Source organism: Scyliorhinus canicula, chromosome 6 (assembly GCF_902713615.1).
Source record: "Scyliorhinus canicula chromosome 6, sScyCan1.1, whole genome shotgun sequence".
Lineage (NCBI taxonomy): Eukaryota > Metazoa > Chordata > Chondrichthyes > Carcharhiniformes > Scyliorhinidae > Scyliorhinus > Scyliorhinus canicula.
Window position 1 is genome coordinate 221,655,560 of NC_052151.1, and position 5,359 is coordinate 221,660,918.

A 5,359-nucleotide genomic window follows, 5' to 3' on the forward strand; every position below is an offset into this window, starting at 1 on the left:
CATCCGGTATCTTGATCCTGACCATGTCTGCCGGGGATAGCACGGCCATATCGGTGGCATGTGCATCATAACCCTGCATCTGGCGTCGCGAAGCTGCTGCATCTTCTGCAGCACCGGGAGGTGATCAAGATTGGCCAGGTGTCTGGCTGGAAGTGTTGTCCGCAGGTCCCTGTTCATCTGCAGTTGAGCTGGCGACATGCCAGTGGACAAGGGAGTCGGCCGGTACGCAAGTCGTTCAAAGTGTATGTTGGAAGCGGAGTCCGTGGCATTGCGGATGAGCTGCTTAATGATGTGCACCCCTTTTTCGACTTTGCCATTGGACTGCAGATAGTGCGGACTGGAGGTGACATGCCTGAAATTGTAGCTCTTGGCAAACCATTCTCAACTGTGGAAGCACGGGCCATTGTCACTGACTGTCCCAATAATGTTCGGATGCCATGCCGTGAGAATGTCTCTTTGCACGCTTTGATGACGGTCCGTGAGGTCTGGCAGCATCAGCACCTCCAGGATAGTTCGAAAAGTAATCGATGATTAAGATATATTCGCGACCATTCGCGTGGAATAGGTCAATGCCAACCTTGGACCACGGAGAGGTCTCTAGGTCATGTGGTTGGAGCGTCTCCTCGCTCTGCGCTGGTTGGAACCTCTGACAGGTTTCGCAGTTCAGACCACGTCCGTGATGTCCTGGTTGATGCCGGGCCAGTAGACAGCTTGCCGGGCCCTGCGCCTGCAATTTTCTACGCCCAGGTTGTCATAATATAAATCTATGTATATGATGGAGTGCAGACAGCAGTGATTGACACACAGTGACCAGTAAGCACACAGAACACAGCAGCCATCACCAGACAGGACACGACCACTATAAAGCCAGAGGGCACCAGTTTTCCCGCTCTCTCGGGACCCAGCCTCTGAGACAGTCCGAGGACGTGAGCTAGCAAGTGCAAACATCATGCGGTAGCTAGTAAGTCTGGTCAGGCTAGTATCAGGTCTCCATTCAAGTCAGCATAGTGTCAACCCACAGTTGAACATGTATAATAGTTTAGATATTAAATAAAATCGTGTTGCATCTCATCAAATGTTGGAAGTCTGTCTCTCGCTACACTGCATCAAATGCAGTCTACATCGACCAGCCTTCCCAACACATCATGGTACCAGGTAGTGATGCTGAAAATTGACGGACCTACCTTGAGTGATTCAGCGTTGGCCAACAAACAGCCTTCCTGTGACATGGAAGACTTCTGCCCTCCTCAGCAGCTCCGCATCGCCGGCACCCCTCGGTGCAAATTGGAAGATCTTCAAACAGAAGTTTCAACTCTATCTCGAAGCCACTGATCTCCAGGCCACATCGGACGCCAGGAAGATCGCACTATTCCTCTCCACAGCCGGGGCCACGCCATCCCATCGACAACTCCCTTACATTCGCTGAAGGCGAAGACAAGACAAAATTAAAACAGTCCTGCTGAAGTTGGACAGCCACTGCGACATTGAGGTAAATGAGAGCTTTGAACGGTACGTTTTCCAGCAGAGGCTTCAGGGTAAGGATGAACCCTTTTCAAATCCTTTTGACCCATCTCCACATTCTCGCGCAGCTCATGTAACTATGACTCCACAACTGATTCCATGATCCAAGATCAGATCGTTTTCGGGTCCACTCCGATTCCCTTCGCCAGCAGCTCCTGAAAGTCAGCAGCTCACCCTCACCATCGAAACGTGCGTTCTCCCGAGCACGCTAACAACCGGTACTCCCACATCAGGGCGGCAGAGACTGCGAAGCTAACCTCCCACGAGGCGGACCGGCTGCCGGCTATCCGCACAAATGCAGGGCCTACAGATCAATGAGAGTGGCCATTTCGCTCGCTTTTCCCGGGCCCCTGCGCATGCAAGCCACTGACCGAGGGGACGGCGAGGCAGAAGATCAGCCTGTGCAAGTGCGTACGTCGTTCGACACCGCACTGCGCATGCACGGGTGGCGCACGGAAAGCGCTGACGTTGGCGCATGACGTGTCCGAATTGTGGCTCTGCCCATTTAAAGCGGCAATGTCCGGCAAATCACGACGGTGTCTATAGTGTGGGCAAGATTGGCCACTATGCAGCTCTTTGCAGATCTGCTCCACTGCCCAGCAGCCAGCGATCCCAGCCATGACGCAGAAGCATCCCGTTCCATACAGCAGGCCATGCAGTCTCTGACCCCGACAACCCAACAGGATCTGATGCTGAGTGCTTCAAATCCCCATACCGGGTGGGTATCATCACGAAGCATGTGCTGCATCTCTCCAAGATAGTGAGCACCATCCCGACTCCTCAGTGTGGATCCCGACGACAAGTGGTGTGCTGTCCTCACAGTTAACAAGGCTCGCATCCGGTTCAACTGGACATCGGCGAACCTCATCTCGAATCATCCGATCTCGACACCACCGCGTCAACCTGGCATTCTTCCACCGCCTGCCAGCTCCTTGACTACAATGGAAATGCCATTGCTGCCAATAGCTCATGCCAACTCAGGGTTTCCAACAAATCATTTAAAGGAACACTGCGATTTGAGATCGTCGGACCTGACAGAGCATCCCTGCTCTGTGCTCGGGCCTCACAGAGCTACCCTGCTCGTGCTTGGGCCTGACAGAGCTTCCCTGCTCGGTGCTCGGCCCTGACAGAGCTTCCCTGCTCGGGCCTGACAGAGCTTCCCTGCTCGGTGCTCGGCCCTGACGCAGCTTCCCTGCTCGGGCCTGACAGAGCTTCCCTGCTCGGTGCTCGGCCTGACAGAGCTTCCCTGCTCGGCCTGACAGAGCTTCCCTGCTCGGTGCTCGGGCCTGACAGAGCTTCCCTGCTCGGTGCTCGCCTGACAGAGCTTCCCTGCTCGGTGCTCGGGCCTGACAGAGCTCCCTGCTCGGGCCTGACAGAGCTTCCCTGCTCGTGCTCGGGCCTGACAGCTTCCCTGCTCGGTGCTCGGGCCTGACAGAGCATCCCGCTCGGTCTCGGGCCTGACAGAGCTTCCCTGCTCGGTGCTCGGCCTGACAGAGCATCCTGCTCGGCCTGACAGAGCTTCCTGCTCGGTGCTCGGGCCTGACAGAGCTTCCCTGCTCGGTGCTCGGGCCTGACAGAGCTTCCCTGCTCTGTGCTCGGGCCTGACAGAGCTTCCCTGCTCGGGCCTGACAGAGCTTCCCTACTCGGTGCTCGGGCCTGCAAACCCCTGAACCTGGTTCAGCGAGTCCACACCATGTCATCCTCACAGGCAACGGCCTCGCCTGATGAAAACTTCCAGGCTGATATTGATGACATCATCACGCAGTACCCCAGCGTGTTCATCGGAATGGGCACGCTCCCATACCGATACAAATTCCTGCTGAAACCAAACGCCACCCCTGTAATTACGCACCACATCGGGTGCCGGAACCCCTCAAGGATCGCCTCAAGCAGCAGTTACAGCCTCAAGCAGCAATTACAGGACTCCAGGACCAGGGCATCATACCAAAGGTCACAGAACCCACCGACTGGGTCGCTCCATGGTCTGCTTTCAAGAAGCCTCAGGGGAGCTTCGAATCTGCATCGTCCCCAAGGATCTAACCGCAACATCATGCGGGAGCATTACCCGATCCCGAAACGTGAAGAGTTTGACCAATGAGATGGCTCATGCCAAATTCTTTTACGAGAGCTGGATGCCTCCAAGGGTTTTTGGCAAATACAGCTGGACGCATCCAGGTCCGCAAGCTGTGCCGTTCCACACCCCGTTTGGTTGCTACTGCTACAACCGATGCCTTTGGCATCATCTCTGCCTCAGAGGTTATCAACAACGCATTATGGAACAGATGATGGAGGGTATCGAGGGGGTGCGTTTGTATGTTGACGATGTCATCATCTGGTCCACAACTCCTCAAGAGCACATCGATCGCCTCAAGGCAGGTTTCCACAGAATCTATGAGCATGGCCTCCAGCTCAACAGGGCCAGTGCTCGTTCGGCCATCAGAAATCAAATTCCTTGGCGACCACATCGCGCAGTAAGGGCGTGCGGCCAGATGCTGACAAGGTCTCGGCGATCAACGCCATGAGACCCCTAGAGGACAAGAAGGCAGTCCTCCGCTTTCTTGGGATGGTCAACTTCCTCGGGAAGTTGATTCCCAACATGGCGTCCCACACCACAGCCGTCCGCCATCTCGTCAGAAAATCGACAGAATTCCAGTGGCTGCCCGCTCATGAGAAAGAATGGCGTGAGCTGAGGGCGAAGCTCACCACAGCCCCGTTCTGGTGTTCTTCAACCCTACCAAGGAGACCAAAATATCCACTGATGCGAGCCAGGACGGTATTGGGGCGGAGCTCCTCCAACGGGATGACTCCTCCTCCTGGGCCCCAATTGCATATGCCTCTAGAGCCATGATGCCCACTGAGCAACGGTACGCTCAGATTCAGAAGGAATGCCTGGGCATCCTAACGGGAATCGACAAGTTTCACGACTATGTGTATGGCCTCCGAAAATTCACGGTTGAGACGGACCACAGGCCATTGGTCCACATCATCCAGAAGGACTTAAATGACATGACACCCCGGTTACAGTGAATCCTTCTCAAGCTCCGCCGCTACGATTTTGAACTTGTCTACATGCCAGGCAAAGAACTCACTGTTGCAGATGCCCTTTCCAGGTCTATCACCACACCGTGTGAACAAACTGACTTTGTCTGGCAAATCGACGCGCAGTTGCAATTCTGTGCCTCAGACCTTCCGGCCTCTGATGAGAGGGTCATTCAAACTCATGAGGAGACGGCCAGGGATCCTCTGCTCCAGCGGGTGATGCAGCACCTCACAAATGGCTGGCAGAAGGGACAGTGTCCCGTGTTGCAACGTCAAGGACGATCTGACGGTGGTGGACGGCATCCTCATGAAGCTGGATAGGATCGTGATTCCGCAGAGCATGCGAGCTATGGTGCTCGACCACATCCACGAGGGTCACCTGGGAAATGTCGACGTAGAGCTCGGGAGGCAGTCTACTGGCCGGGGCATCAGCCAACACGGTCCTCAATTGCCCTACATGTCAGAATTTCAGCCAGCTCAACCAGAAGAAACTTTGCAGCAACATGAGATAGTGACCTCCCCATGGTCCAAAGTCTGTCGACCTTTCCATGCCAAGGGCGTGACTACGTCCTCCTGGTCGACTACTTCTCCAGTTACCCATTAGTGGTGAAACTGTCCGACCTCACGTCGAAGGCAGTGTTTAAAGCCTGCAAAGAAACATTTGCCAGACATGGGATACCGCTCACGGTGATGAGTGACAACGCCCCCTGTTTTTACAGCCAGGAGTGGTCTGAGTTTGCACGGTCCTACAACTTTCGTCACGTCACATCCAGCCCCCACTACCCGCAGTCAAACGGGA